Source organism: Bacillus rossius, chromosome 1 (genome assembly GCF_032445375.1).
Source record: "Bacillus rossius redtenbacheri isolate Brsri chromosome 1, Brsri_v3, whole genome shotgun sequence".
NCBI lineage: Eukaryota > Metazoa > Arthropoda > Insecta > Phasmatodea > Bacillidae > Bacillus > Bacillus rossius.
The window spans coordinates 313967747-313984904 of record NC_086330.1 but is presented as its reverse complement, the minus strand read 5'-3'; the positions used below and the strand labels follow the sequence as shown (position 1 = coordinate 313984904).

At 36.2% G+C, this 17158-nt stretch overlaps 1 protein-coding gene across 2 annotated transcripts in view; it reads left to right on the top strand.

The window, feature by feature from the left end:
• LOC134527916 (apoptosis-stimulating of p53 protein 1) overlaps positions 1–17158 on the top strand; it is a 1064179-nt gene that overhangs the window by 97060 nt on the left and 949961 nt on the right. The window lies entirely within an intron of this gene.

The window sequence follows — 17158 nt, the reverse complement described above, 5'->3', positions numbered from 1 at the left end:
TAAAACATTACAAATAAATTAAAGTAACATTTCCTTGCTAGAATTTTTAATTTCATAGAGAACCTGTGTAAGATAATCGTACTTTTTTTAACACATTAGGTAGATACAATGTTCTGCTAGTACTCCAATACAATCGTCAATGTTGCGAATAGCATACTTCCTGTATAATAGCTATATCTCGTGCCCAGAACTATCTCATTTTAAATGTCAAATATATTCAATACCCTTCAAAATATAGTCAAATTTTATAGAATTACACATTCTTATCACGTGCATGTTTATTTAAAAGATTGTAATGTTTGATAACACTCGCAGAATATTTCCACCCTTTTCTCAATTGTTATATAGTACCTACTAGGAGGTTGTAAGGCGCCTAAGGCGCCCGTTGAAAAATGATGATTACAACAAACACTTTAGATTAATAATCAAGGCGTGTTCCACTAATGTAGTTGTATTTCAAATGTTACTCTATTGTTACATTTCCATTTTCTATTTTACACACATCTCTATGGAGTAGTCTAACATTTGTGCTTCATGATACGCTTGTCCCCAAGTTATACATATATATCTTTGGCGTTATAGAGTCAGTGAGCGAGTGATGAGCGTAACTACATACGGGTTTCTTTTGAACGCGGGCTAAAATGGCCAAGAAATCAAGTTTAATGAAAATTGTTTGAAATTAGGTAGTTAAATAGTGTGAAAAACTAAGCAGTGAAGTCTACGACTGAGAGACTGCGCTCCCACGGGGCTGCCGCGGGAGGTAAATAAAGCCTACGTCACTGAAGAGGAAGAGTGCGTGTCAGCAGTGCTTCGCGCGCGCGGCTGCTCGGCGCACGCGGGGAGGGAGGGGGGTTGTGTATGGTAAGGGGGGGATTGGGAGGGGGTAAAGGGGACAACCAGGAGGAAGCCTCATAACGCCCTCCCTCCCTGGAGACGTCGACGGTCCCTTTAGGCCGGACCTCATTTCCGGCGAGCAGAGCCCCGCGTGGGGCTTCTCCAGTGATTACCTTCCCCCCCCCCCGCCTTTTTTTAATCTCCTCGGGCCGTGACCTTCCGTGACGTCACTGGCCAGTGTCCCCGCGCACGGAGGCATCGTGCAGGGCCTCTTCTCCTGACGGCGGCCCAGATTGCCGCGCCGGTGTTAGCGGGTGTGACCTGCGACAGGAGTGCGCCTGGCTCCCTAGAGCGCCTCGGGAGCAAAGCTTGCGCTTATTTGATTCTTGGGGCACAAGTACACGGAACGCTTAATGGTACGGTTCCACCGGCAGTTTGTGTTCAACTCCAGAACCGATCGTCTACTCTGCTGTGGATGCTATTTTTTATCTGAGCAAGTGCGCCTCTGTCAGAGAATGACCGCCAGCATCAAATTTAAAACAATAAAGTATTTACCTGTTAATCTTGTTTGTTGCAGTCGGTAAGATATTTCACGAACTTGTGCCAGAAACATTCTCAATCTTGCGTTTTACGCATGGACTGTTTATACTGGAAATATTGGAATGTTTATTACTCGATTATGTCCTTAGTAAACAACTAATTTTGATAAAATTTAACAAAGATAGCCTACATACTGGATTCACACTATTTTTTTTTTTTTTTTTTTGCTTGAGTCCTGTGCCAGCTCTCGTGTAGAGTGCCGCCCAGAGACTCGTGCATTTTGATTTGGAGTACCTATTGTTACCTATTGTTTGTGGCTTATGCCTTGCTTATTATTTTATATAGGTTTTCTGCCCACCAACCCCCTCCATGAATGGTGGTCAGTTAGTGTGACAGTCCACCATTTGTCCCTCTATGCATTTCTAAATGCCTAATTAATATTATTTATTTTAATTTTATTTATTTTATTTTTATTTTATTTTATTTTATTTTATTTTATTTTTGCCTATGTGCTTTTTACCGCTTTGGTAAGTCGGTCGTCCCTGTGTCTATTCTAATACATTACATAATTACATAATACATTTATTTCCTATGCCTACCCCCACCTAGGTAATATTTCGCCTAGATGGGGCTTCCCTGCTTGACTCTATGGCAGCGTCATCGTAATATATTAATTATACAGTTACATTACACTTCTACAAAATTATAGCCTACATACTGGGGATTGCTGCTTGTTACATTTTTAATCCTTAATATTTTATTATTCTTAAAAGTTGAGCCCTACTAGTTTGAATTTACAGTTTGCTAATTGTTTCCTAATTATATATTGCCCCTGTTGACCTAGAGGCTGTCCCCCGTTTTCAGGGTTCCTGACAGACCCCTCCGGCTAGCGTGGCGCTCGAGGGTGTACTGGATTCACACATAGACACATATAGTATACATACCTTGGATCTCCTCTCCTTGAGTGACCAATGACAGGAGAGCCGTCCTCTGATTGGCCGTGCAACTGAGAGTTGATATCATTGGCTGATGTCTTGCCGCGAGGGTAGTTGGTAGGCCATGTTTTTTTTGTGGTAACTTAGTTTAGTCTTAATGACAAAACCCAATAAATATGTTTCATTCAATACTTTTTTACTGATGACATTGATATTGCTAATAATTAGGCGTTCTTACTGTATGAGTGGAGAAGCATTGTCCCAAAGTTTTTTTTATAGATGTCCGAATCATGTTCGGAAAGTCTAGATTTTTGAGTTTAGCGCTTCTTTATATGGATTTTGTGTTTTTTAAAGCGTGCTGAAAAGGCTCAGTCAGTTTCTTAATTTAACGTGCAGCCACATTCCCAGGGGATCTCATAAGTACAGTTCTGAAATTGAAATGTGTCTGTGGTTGGCTTTACTCTGGTGATCATGCTCTTAAACGTAGAATTTGACTTGAAAACTGTTCTTAAACAATTTCTTATTTTTACATAAGGAAATTATGATTTTTGTCCTTGCTATTCTTGGAATAAAAATAATATTTAAAAAAGGTTTGCGACAAACGTTTGTTAATGTTAATCAAAATAAATATCAAATTTATGATAACTTAAAACCGATGAAAATGTTTTTCAATTTTCGGACGTATTATGATTATTAATTTTTTTTTTACTTTCTCATTTTTACCATCTCTGTCCGATTTTTCCCGTTAACAAAAAATAAAAGATACTATCCAGTTACATTTTATGTTTGTATTTGGAAGTATTTTGAGCATGATTATGGCAGTTATAATTTCTATAAATTTATATAAATATTTATAATAACATATATTATTTTGAAATAACGTTTATTTGAGGTTCTACGAATCATGAACAAAAAAAAATGATATAAGTTTTCTTGAAGTCGCGTCATGGTTATTAATGCAAAAGGTAGTCGTAACATACAACTACCAGCAATTTTTCAACAATTGTTTTAACTTCCACATCTGAGCTTGTGGAAAGTGTGTGAAGTGTAGTTTTATAATAAACATTCTATCTCTGAATCGAATCAAGCTGAAATAATAATACAGAACGAATAACTAATACACTAAAATTATAAATACTTCTTTGCCGTTATCTTTAAAAGATTTGTGCAATGGGAGTGCATGACTTGATGTAAGTTTTTGGACATACGCCATTGCTAAGAACTTTTTCTGTTGAAGAAAAACTAATAAATAAAATAAATAAATAAAAAAATAAAAATAAAAAATAATAATACTCAAAAAAAGATACAAAAAACACACAAAATTAACCAAACAATTGCTGTTGTCAACAAGGATATGAACACCACAAAATATTCCGAAACAGGAATATGGTCAGCAAACAAAGAAAAAAAGAAAAAAACAAAGAAAAATGTACTAAGAGAACGAAAAAATCCCCACAAATGATGACAACACAAAAATATTGAAACCCAAAATAATTCAGCACAACAGTTGAAGCGAGACAAAAAACATGACAAAACGAAAAAACAAACAAATACAATAGTTTTACCTAAACAGAAACAAGCGACGTTTCGGGAACTGCTATCTGCTCCCGTCCTCAGGCAGAGACGCACATGGTACGGAAACACAGGTGCGACTTCTTTGCCATTTGCCAACATATAATCTTGATTTGTTCAAAGTGGTGTTGTTTTAGATTTGTAAATAAAAATTAATTTTATAATAAGTAATAAATGGGAATATAGTAAATTGAGCACAAATTAAAACTCTTTACTGATCGTTTATTTAATATGCTTATAGTTTTTACATCTAAGAAGATAAATTGGGGTTAGGTTTGGTTAAAGTATAAAAAGAACATACTTGGAGATGGGCCTAATGAAAGGTTAAAAAATGTATATAGATGACTAAATTAACTCACCATAATATCACGTGAAAATAAGGACTTTTTAATTTACTACTAATACAATAGTTGATAAACTATGAAATAGAGATAAATTGTGTATTAAATTGAACATTGGGTACTTTTAATTCTGTAAATACGGTCTTTCACTTTGGAAATGGCCATTAAAATAATTTTAAATAAATAACATACGTAGACATAGGTAGCAATAGCGAATATGTGAGGAATGCGTATTAATACATTTATATTTACATCATTACATCATGTATTGAAATTTTCGATCAACATTAAGTTTTAGTTAAAACTAGCATAATAAACTACAAAAATCTACAATATTTTATTGCTGCCTATCACTTTATGATGATTATACTGCGGGTATCAGTTATCTAAATGGTAAAAAAATATGTTCAAAGTGCATCATAACGCTTTGCAACAAAATGTAAATCCAACCCGTCAATGACGGTTACCGTAATGTTTGAATAATAATGGCGTGAAATGATAAATTTGGCAAATTACTCATTTAGGAACATGCAAATTGTGAACAATGTATGATATACTTAATATTCAAACCATAATTATCAAAAGTTTTCATTTTAAATATAGTTTGCAGTACTTTCATGTTAATACGCTATTTCTGAGGCATATCTATGACAAACAATGTAAACCATTAGGGGCGTATGTCGATTAAATTATTTAGAATCAGTCTTCCTCTTTGCAAGAATCATTTAAACAACGTATTGTTAAGTTGAGATAAAATATTAATTAATGGTTCCAGTTTTCTTTAAGATTTAAATGTTTAAACCTACTTGCTCTGTTGCGTTATACGATTCGCTTTCAACTACGATATATTTTATTGGCGAAAAAAGGTTCGGCGGTGAATTAAAAAAAAAATACTATCTATACATATGTAGGTGCGTTTATTATAAAATGACTTACGACAAAACTACAAATTGAAATAGATTTGGCGACATCGCTTTTATGCGGTCATGTATCGTCATCTTTTATTCAAATTTTTTTGTTGTAATTATCTCAATAAATAATTGTGCAGCAATACAAATGTAATAGACGTAAAAGAATATCCCGTGTCACGGAAAGTTAAGAAGTGTAAATTCAGTTTTTTTTTATTTTTTTATTTTTTCATTCCTTGCTTATTTCGCTCAATAGTTCAACCAATTGGCATATGTTTTGTTCATTTGGCTGTTACAGAAAATATATAATTTTTGTTTTAATATTTATATATTCTATTTTATTCTCTTGAAAATATGTATGTATATATATATATATATATATATATATATATATATATATGCTCTAGTTTTAAAATGAATAGGCGAAGTATTGTCTTCCGGCGTGCGAAGTGTTCGGCAAGTGTTGATGGTTTATGGTTACACCGCGGCTCGCGGGACGACGAGGCCGCGCTCTGATTGGCTGTCTGCCTTCTCTGGCGCCAATGGAGACCTCGCTCTTCCGGGCACGGGACCCGCGCGCTTCCTTCCGACAGCTGTGTCGTCGCAACCTACATTCTGGCGGTGCTGCTTCGTTGCGGCTAACAGAGCACTCTAAGCAGTCACATCTATTTTTTTATCCTTTATTTCCCAACATAAACATTAGAGTGAACATTTCAATCCGAATGTTACTTCGATCTCGGAAAAATCCGACATGAAATATTCTTGTTTTTATGACACTTTGTTATTTTTTTTTACTAAGTATAGTCTGTTTCCAATTTATCATCCCAGCAATAAAGAATGGATGTAATAAGATCACACATTTACTGGTTATTGCGTTATTTCATCAATGGGGTGCCTCCCATTTCAGGTCATTATATATAATTATATTAATCACAGACAACTTGTAGACTTTTAAAATGTTTTAACTTTCACGAAATGGAAAAAAAATATATATATATATATATATACAGCGCATATTTTGTTTTTGCATTATTAGCTGCCAAAGTTACATTTTGAACAATTTTTTAGGCTTTACAAATAAGGAGAATTTGATGGATTATAGAACTGAATTTTTTTTATTTTTAACTGCAATTGTACTGGCTACTTCATTATATGGTTTGCATTTCTGTCTCATTTTATGTTTCATAGCTGTCAAAATCTTCACAAATTTTGAAATTTTGAAATGCCAAGTAGAATTAAATAATATTTTCTGAAATAAATTCTAACCATTTCTCAAAGAAGTCAGTATAACTTCAATTATACCTAAAAAGGTTTGAGTCCTGTTTTCCAGTCGGTTCTCTTTATTTGTACGGCTTAAAAACTTTAAAAATATAACTTTGGCAGATAATTATGTAAAAGTATGAGATGATTGTGAAAGTTAAAACATTTAAAAATTATAAAAGTTGTTCTGTAAATAGTATAAATATAAAACCATGACTTGAAATGGGAGTCACTCCCTTAAGCGGTAACGTAAGTTACGAAGGAGTTTATTAATACCCTTTAATATTATGGCGTAGTACGCATGGTCAGTGCATTGTCATCAAAGTATTACAGACACTTCAAAGGCTTCCCCTGTAGTTATAATTATTTTTCAAGAAGTCTTGTGTTACATTCCGGCTAGCTGTACCAAGGGTGATTTCCGAAATGGATTCCCGTTTATTTTTATAACAGCACTTGTTCATTTAACAAATTATTACTTTCTCAGTTTCCTGTCCAACAAACATGCTACCACGCAGACCAGGATATACCAGCTTGAATGAATACCTTCGGCCACAGGCGAGTGTTGTCTGTGACCGCCCTTCCAGGAAGACGTCTTCAAGAGGCCATGTGAAGGGATCTCATTTGATTTATTACCTCAAAGTGTTCTCTAATAAGGGTGTTTTGGCGAGAAGCTGATACCCGAAAACCCTCTCGCTCCTGCGCACCAAACGTTCATTTTTGGAGCTGGTTCATCTTGGTGCTGTAAAACGCATTTGGCTCGTGTGAAGACGGGTGTGCCGAACACCGTAATTTGTAATCCTTGTAAACACTTTATGGTCAGGTTTTACGGTCCGCCGGGGAGATTTGTTACCCGCGCTGGCAGTGAGCAGAGGAGCAACAGTGGAAGGTGTCCTCTCAAGAGGAGAGAGGTCGTTCACCAAGACGTAGAGAGTGCGATGGAGGGAGACCGCAATCTGCCCCAGCTTGAGCGGAGGAGATGAAAGCGAAATGCGTTGAACTTATAAAACACTCTTTATAGCTCCAGTCGGATGTTTTCAGTCGTCTTTTGCGGCATATCATAGTTAAGTAGGTATATAGAAGAATCCATAGCCTCGGGGACCAATTTTTTATTTCCAAGCCAACCTTCAGCCGGTGAAACCAGAACGTAATCTGTGCCTGCGCCTAGTATATAATAAAGCCGGTGAGAACATTCGGGTCTACTATTTACTGGCTATGCGGAAAAAATAATTAAAATTAAATTGTCAATAAAGGCCATAACAACGTTGTTAGGTAATGTAACACCGACCTTACGCGCATGGGATAGAGTGGTGCTGGCGCTCTCTAGGAAAAAAAACAGCAGAGACAATGATGGCGGGATCCAAGGTGGAAACCTTCAGCAAAAAAAAAAAAAAATGTTTTACGGCTGTGACGTCATCCAATATGGTGACCTCCAGCAGACGAAAACAAGATGGCGGCTGTGATATCAGAAAAAAAAGACGCAGTGATGAAAGAATACAAGATTGCGACCTCCATAAGAAGAAAACAAGATGGCGGAAGAGATTTTTCTTTGTTGTCTTAATGTCATCTTTATTCAGGTTAAAATTTTTTGATCAATGTCAAATGCCTCATGTCGTATTTATTGATTATGTCAGTGGTACAATGTTTTCCCAATTTTTATAAAATGGCCCTTTTTAAGAGAAAGTTAAATTCCACTGTATTCCTTGATAGTTTGAAAGAAATATTAAATATATACATGTAATATAATTAAAATGTTTTAGTATCAATTTGTGGATTATTGTATGATTTTTCTAACGGAACCAAAAAATAATAATATATAAAAGACATCGAAAATTTCAAGAACGGTGATTCAAGAAGTTGGCCAGTCCACATATATCTATTATACTATAAATATGCCATTCGGATTTTTGCGTCCTGTGTTACATTACACTCTTGGTAGTTCTGATGAGGTTTACAACTTGCGTACATGTTTCTCAGCCTAGATTTAAATGACAGCTTTGATTTTGACTTGCTGCCTGGTACTTTTCTGGAGTTAAACAAGCGTTTAACGCTTCAACTAATATTTATCTAGGCTTACTGATAGGTACGTTACAAACAATAGCCAACTGCTCTATTCACTCTCACACTCACGGGAGCAGGTTCACGGAACAGACCAAGCAAACCTTAAGGAACCCAACGTTGTAAATTATTAGAATGTTTTACGATCGTGGGTTTTTTTACGACCGAACACTATCATCGCGTTGAAAAGTTTTCCGCTCGTGTCCGAACCAAAACTATCCCCTTTCTGATGAACGTAAAATTTTACGATGTGGTTTTCTTCGGTCCTAGGAGAGGCCTCCCTAAATTTGGTGTTTTATTTACATGGACAAGTGGAGGTATGTAAAATTCTGCTCGTTGAAAATTGACCTTTAAGAGAAGAAAATATTTTTTTTGAGACAGCTGCCAACTTAATGCAGATTTCAAGAATTATAGCAATTACTTTAACAGTATTTTCCGAAATTTTTGCTGTTACACTGAATTCTCAATACACATTTTAAAAACGGGTTTGCAATACTTTCTAACCATATAAAGCTTTAGTGTCTTTAATGTCTCCAGTACACAACTTTTAAGACTGTAAATGTATTCTATATATCTGTTGATGCATTAACAAAGTTATAAAGCGGTTGGTATTTCTAAAATTTTGTGAAAAGCCTAGGTATTTTGAACTTCCCTCTGATAACTTTATGTGCCAGTAAATATAGTATATTTTCTCTTGCGGAAATTTTGGCACGAAAATTAACCATATTTAGCGAGTAATTTGTTGTAATTTAATTTTGACCTTTTGACCCTTTTTATCCGTCGTCAGTCATGCCATTAAAGACAGTACTCAAGCAGGAGATTGGAAAAGTGATCGTCCAACGCTTATTATATGTAAGGAGCCATCCCAGTAAGGTAAAATCTTCTTGATTTCTTGACAGTACAGTTTAAGCCTTTGAGGTCATCTGTTAGACTTATGCCTGTGTACAAACATGTTTGGGAATTTAAAAAAAAAGAGAAAGAAAATTACTTTCTGAACGTTTACTACACTTGTAAAACCATAACGTTACTGATATTTTGGCATTGGTTACAATCATTTAACAAAATAAATATTTGATGTCGCTATACAAAAAAGGTTGCATATACAAAAAAAAATTCAATATATATTTAGGTCACGCATCCAAGTCTAATAACTTCCAGTTAGACATCTGAATGATCGCTCGCGCGGAAGATAAATATCAAAATTAGGTACAGAGTGAGTATAAACCCGACCATGTTTGATAGACAATCTATTAAGTGTAACTAGCACGCACCTTTCAGCGAAACGGAACACGCAAAAACCATTGTGTTAAGCACACGAGCTGCATTTGACATTGTGCCCAGTTTAAAATAAACCAATTAAATAAATTTAAAAAATGTTTTATGGACGATTCTGAAACATAATTTTAAAATGCAAGTCTAAAGTATCACTCAGAAGCCACAATTTACATCGCACACCATTCTTGTGCGCCTACCTGTCAGTACAACTCATGGCCGAACTCATTCAAAGTGACGAGCGCTACAGCACATGTTCGTTGTTCAGATACCACATTCTAAAAAGAACAAGTTGACTGTATCTTAAAATAATAATTATATAAAAAAATTATGAATAAAGTTCGCGTGCCAAGACACACAAACCTACCCTGTTGGGAATTTCACCTTCAATTTTCGAAGCAAAATGGTTACAAATTATCCAGGGATCCTCGTAAATTTATGGACACTGAGTTCGTTTACTTTGGATATGAATATTAAAGAATATATTTGATATTTTAAGTAAACATTTAAAAACTGTTTGAGTCCACAGCAAGAACACACTTCTTATGTCCACGTGTGTGTCCTTTCTTAAGAATGAAACATACAATTCGTAAGTCGAAATGCGGCGTAGTTTCTGAAAAGATTCAGTTATTTTAAATTACGAATACCTCTTCGTTTATTTGGGTTAAAGTCTCAGATGAAAGGTTCTTTAAATTAACTGTAATTTCTAACAATGTATACGAGTACAAACGCTTAAATGAGAATGGTAGGATGGTATAAAATCTTGTGACAGGTGAAAGCCGTTTAGGCCCGGCGCGAAGTTTGAATCCGGCGTTCCAGGATCTCAGAAATAACTCAAAGGAACCATCAACACTCAATTTTTTTCTGGAAGCATTGACATCCGACATCAACCCGACAAGGATGGGATACGGACTCGGGTCCTCGCAACGGCAAATACGATGCTTCATGCCGCCACCTCGTTCAGTAGGGGCGCACTACACCAAATGTCGGTTGAAAATCGAGGGGGAAAAAAACGGAAATACAGATACACTCAGATATTCTGTCCTTGCAGCGAAAACTACATTTACGCGCTTACACTATTGCTTGTTCCGGTCCGAATGTGCCGAGGACTAACACTGAGACATACATGTATAGAATGTAAATGTTTATTTAGAGAGTCGGTGAGGGTGGGCGCGAGGCACTAGGAGGGGCTGCTACCGCGGTAGAGTGGTGGAGGAGGGGGTGACACGTGACTCTGCCGGGCCGTGCTGCAGGCTCTCTCTGAGCTCGCAGCGACCCTGTTCTGTTGCCACTCCTCCCACTCCACGACCCTGAGCCCAGTACCATGTCTGCCACACCTCAGTGCCAGCAACATATTTATTCGTATACGAGCACAGATAAGTCCCGTATTATGCATACAATAATTATATCATTAAACAATATCATAGCCAGCCACAGAATGAACAGTATACGAGCACATAAAAGGTCTGTAACATCTCTACAACGTAGCAGTACCCAAACCTCTGGGCCAGCAACGCAATGATCAGTATACGAGCCCAGAGAAGATTCTCAACATTTCTACAACGTAGCAGTATCAAAACCTCAGTGCAATCAACATAATGATCTGTATAGTAGCACAGATAAATCCTGCTATAGGTCTACCACTTAGCAGTACCCAAACCTCTGTGCCAGCAACATAATTATTTGTTTACGAGCAAGGCTAAGTTTTGTAATATGTCTAATCGTACCATTACATTAACCTCAGTGCCAGCAACAGAACGATCTCTATAGAAAATATAACTCCCTTAAGGGTGTGCGTCCCATTTCAGGTCAAGATTTTATATTTACAGTAATTACAGATAAACTTGTAGACTTTTTCAATTGTTTAACTTTCACGAAATGAAAAATATATACAGCGCATACTTTTTGCATAATTAGCTGCCAAAGTTACATTTTTAACGTTTTTGGGTTGTACAAATAAGGAGAATTTAATTTATTGCAGAACTGAAACTTTTTATGTTTAACTGCAATGCCACTGGCTACTTCAAGAAATGGTTTGAAATTATTTCAGAAAACATTAATTAATTTTACCTGGCATTCAAAAATTCTCAAATTTGGTACGATTTTGACAGCCAAGAAACATGAAATGAGTTTTTGTGATAGAAATGTTAACCATATCACGAAGTAGCCAGTGACATTGCAATTAAACATAAAAAGTTTCAGTTCTGCAATAAATTAAATTCTCCCTATTTGTACAACCCAAAAACGTTAAAAAATGTAACTTTGGCAGCTAATAATGCAAAAAGTTTGTGCTGTATATATTTTTCATTTCGTGAAAGTTAAACAATTGAAATAGTCTAAAAGTTTATCAGTGATTAATATAAATATAAAATCCTGACCTGAAATGGGAGGCACCTCCTTAACATGTCTACAACTTAGCTGTATCCAAATTATAGTAAATTTAAAGAACCTTTGATCGAAGATTTTAACTCAAATAAACGAAGAGGTCTTCGTAATTTAAAATTACGGAATTTTCTTATAAACAACGCCGCGTTTCGACTTCTGAGTTGTATGTTTCATTCTTAACAAAGGAGGACACACGTCGACAAAAGAAGAGTGTTCTTGCTGTAGACTTAAACCAAGTTTTTTTAATGTTTATTTAATACACCAAGAATATTCTTTCGGATTCATATCCAGATTAAGTGAACTCAGTATCTAAATAACTCTGGAGTGAGGGAATACTATGGCTTCATTCTACATTATACTTACAATACAATGTATACTAATTTTTTTTTTAAATTTGTATATAAGTTTTTTCACGTGAGACCGTTTTAAATATTTATTATATTTGTTGACTGAAGTGTATTATATTTTTTAATATGTGTTTTCTTCACGTTAATTTGCATGCCCGCTGCGACGCAGTATAATTTTGAACTTTTGATAGAAGCGCGTTTAGAACATTAAGCTAAAATACATATTTTGTGAAGCACTGTGCTACGTCACTGATCCAGTGGTTCACTCACCTTCAGATTGCCACAGCACGTTCACACTATTTCGACGCCTGAACCGCAATGCTGCGTGAAGATCACTTCCGCGATACTGGCATCGCTGGCCCGGACCGCAAGATGCGCAAATCACCGACCGTGAGAAGACTTAACCGCTCCCCGACCGCAGAGCTGATCTGTTCTCGTCACGTCTGGACCACCCGAGGGGCGGACGGCCTCTGTATTGCAACACAAGGAAATATTCAAATCCTCGCTCACCATTCAGTCTCGTGTGTTTCCGTGTTTCTGCCTGACCCTCTTCCTTCTGCCTACTGGAGAGATCAATGCAAAATTGTTTTCTTCCGTGGAGTTGTTGAACGTATCATTGTTTGTGTATATACATCTAGAAATCTCCCTCTAAAACATTCAAGGAAATCTATATAATGGATATCACATTATTTAAAAATGTCATATCCGACTCCTGACAATCATCAATCCTGGCGAACAAAAACTGCATAAAATTCAATTTGCGTATTGCTTGGCTTACACAAATTCCAAATTAACAAAGAAAAGTGTTTTTTTTTTTAACGCAGTTGAAATAAAATATAAATACAGCTAGTAAATGTATCATAAATTATTTACAAAGAATATTCGGGTTGGACTGAATCCGTCAAATATTTGCTATAGAAATTACGAACAGGACATAAGAATTACGCGTTATTATCATTATAAACACCAGTTGAAGACACATTCTAACTGAAATTTATTTTGAGAAGGAGACACACGAGAATACAAGTAATGAGACTGGGGGAAGCGTTATCCTGGCTCTAAGTGAAGATGAGCCAAGCCGTTGTAGCATTTCCTTCGAGTGATTGCGACACCGCCCTGGCGGTATTTCCCGCCCGCGGTCCGAAATGTTCCTCGCGCCAGCGACGAAGCACCGCCGGAGCGAACCCATCAGCCGTCAGCGACGTCCGCCGTGTTTCCACACACCTCGTCTCCACGGCGACCAGACAGAGTGCCGCCAGCACACTGAGGCTGCAGACGGCTGCAACCAAGTTTAATGTACTTTAGAAAAAAAATATTCCAGGCAGAGTTACTTTTCAAATGCGACTTAAAACATTTAATCGCGGAGAATACTTATCCTTGTTGCTGACACCACAGCAGCTGTGGTCCTGTGGCTGTGGTAAGCATGGGGACCAGTGAGTGATCGACCCCCCACCCCTATTCCTAATCCCCATACAACTGAAAATGAACTGTAGGGACAACAAAGAATAATTTAATCGACTGCCTAGTTTCGATGATGTCGACTCAGGACGTCAGCAATGTGTTTAAATAACCTGAGGGCTGTATTATTATTTTTGGAACTTCGCTATCTCACTTCATACCGCTGGGTCATCTGCCCACCACAATTACCACCTTGCTCCGCCCTTGCAGCAAGGCGCTGCCGAGAAGCTGCGAGTATCACCTCCCACTTGTGACACTTACCAGACTGGACAGTGTTCATCTTATCTTGGTTTGTCGCTTGAAAGAGCCTTAGTTTATCTAACAACCCACTGCTTTGCTCGTGAAAATTTCAGCACACTACTGATATTTTCCTTACGTAATAAGGGCACGCGGATAATTCTAAACGTTTATACTAAATAAATACAACAAACTGTCAGGTGTATGTAAGAATAAATTCATTACAAAACCGTGTACGGTTGAAAATATGAATGTACTAATGCTTAAACCTTTGTAATTCCTAATTAAATATGCTTATTTAATAACTCCCATTTTAGTGTGTTTTGAGGTAAATTTTATATTGATGAAATCACGCTTACCGCCTTTCAATTTCATAGTAAGCCTATTTTAAAAACTTGTAAAACCCGCAACGTATTTTTTTTAAAAATTTATCTTGTCATATTTCACATTTATTTATTTTTTTAAATTTGGTTGTATGCTCATAATATTTCAAATTAAACTACCCCGGGTATCACCTAAATACAGATATCTATATTGTTTAAAAAAATTTGAAAGAAAACTATACTATTTCAATTTTTCTTACATATTAGTAGATTAGCAGATATGCTAATTAAAAATGAAGATAAAGGCTCACACAAATTTTCATTCTTCTCAATTTTATTCACATGGATGCCTATGTGATATTTAAAAACTATAGATATAATAAATACGGTGATATCAATCAAATTATCTTGTCAAATGTGCCTAGTTATGATTTAGCAGATTCCAATTTTTTTTTTTTCGTTTAAAACACTAACTCAATAGAGTTATAACTTTAGAGGTGAAATTGCGGAAAATTTTGAACACGTGAAACTAGTTAAGAATTAGTAATTTATTATCATTACAAATATTTTACATTCAGTTAGATTTTATTAGTAGAAATATTTATTTTTAAAATCTTATATTCACTCTATAGAAGTTCAATTTTGAAAGAAGTAAAAATTATTTGGTAGATGATGTATGTTTATAAATCATTCCGAATACTTTACCTCCGACGTGATTATCTTCAAAGATATGAAAATTTATGATAAAACATATCTCACCACCTTTTCCCCATATTAACTGTCTAATATCAAAGTTAATAAAAAAACCGTATGAAAATATATTTGCTTATTGTTCATTCTAAGATCAAACCTCTCCTTGTAATGGATTATGAAGCATACATTATTACACCTTTATACAAACCGGCGGTGGAGGAGGGGGGGTGGAATTGGAAAATTCAAATTTCGCATGTTAATTATAACGTTGTTTGAATGAATCTTGCTAAGGGGAAAACTTGATTAAACATTTTTTTGAACGTACATACTTAATTGCTAGTTACACTGTATTTCATACATAAATCTCATTTTATCTACGACATAAATTGTAGCTAGCAATGGCGTAGGTTAAAAAAAAAATATTTTTAGTATTTAATACTGATACTCAAATTTTTTCTTATTCTTACAAGCTTTTGAATTATTAAGAATATTTTTAAACGACATTTGCCCCTTTTTCATCCATCTTAGGTCTGGAATTCTGAAACATATATTCTGTTCTTTTAATTAGTCAAACATACTAATTAAAATGTTAAAATACATCCCAGTAGTTTTCTTTTTATGCATTAACAAACAGGCAAACAAACAGACAAACAAAAAAACAGACGAAAATGTTAAAAACAAAATTTTTTAATTCTAAATTGTATCAATGTCATTTCCAGTATGTACATGTATGTATATATTTATTTAAATTACATTAAATCCAATGTCCAGACTATTTACTTGTATCAGTTTTATTATTGGCGTAGATAAGAGTCGCACGCTATGAAGCGTGGCTTTAAGCTACGAGCCCTCCTAGTAACCCACTCGGTGCTCATAAGGTCGAGTGATGCGGGTATTGGCATGGAACCCACGACCCTCGCCGCATAACGCGTGAACTGTTATATGTTATATCACGGCGAGCGAGGACATCACTCACCTCCAGTCAACCCAGATCGTTTTCTAACGCCATCTGGGTAAAGCCCAGACTGCAGTGTGAGACGTGGCGGACGTTTCCGCAAACCGATGGATTTTTTTTTCTCGCAAATTCATCGCCTTTTAATGTCCCTGTTACATCTTTCAGCCATTTTCAGTTACCACAATCGCAACGAATTGAGTTATGGTTCGGCATAGTGATTAGGCATTGATTGGACTTGCATCTCCAGAATCTACGTGTTCGAATCTCAGCCAGCCCATCTTTTTTTATTTTTTTTTATTTTTAATTTTCAATAGTTTACCGAAAATTATACTGGAAAATTCTGAAATGTTTACTTAAGATAGATAGTAGCTAGTTTTTCCTCAAATGTACCTGGTCTGGGTTTGTGTGATATATTCCAAAATAATGAACTTGCTGTTGACTCTTTGCCAAGTCCAAATCAATGAAACAACGTTTAAAATACGCAACATCCTTATGTATCCAATTGTTGCCATGCAGCACTGTCAGACTGACATTGACTAGTCCGCACCACGTTGAAGTGTCAGAGTGCGAGCTCATGAGGAACATCGTCGCACATGTATGCTTCTTTGTGCTTGTCTCACCCAACTGTCTATCGTCAGGTGCTGTAAAAGCGAGTTGTTTAAAAAAGTATTTTAATAAGTTGCGAGAAACAAGACAGCCACAAAAAAAACCTTATATCTTAATAGGTAGTGTTAACGTTTTGTAAGTTGTATTTCTTGACGGCCAAGGGATTTTTTTTTTTTTTTTCGCCATTGGTCGTGAAGAACGTCTCTCCTGATGTGCCTGCCTGCAAGAGAGGCACGAGCAGGCACCCGCAGGCAGCAGCGGCGGTCATTCAGAATGTCGAGACTGTGGGTTCGGACGTGTTTATGACACACTCGTGTTCTTTTTTTTCAACTCCACGTTGTTACTTACGGTGCCTCTGGCCTATGACCTCGGACTAGAGGTGAATATAATTATTGTGTGTGCGACACTCTTAGTTGAATCACGCCCAGCTTCGCCTA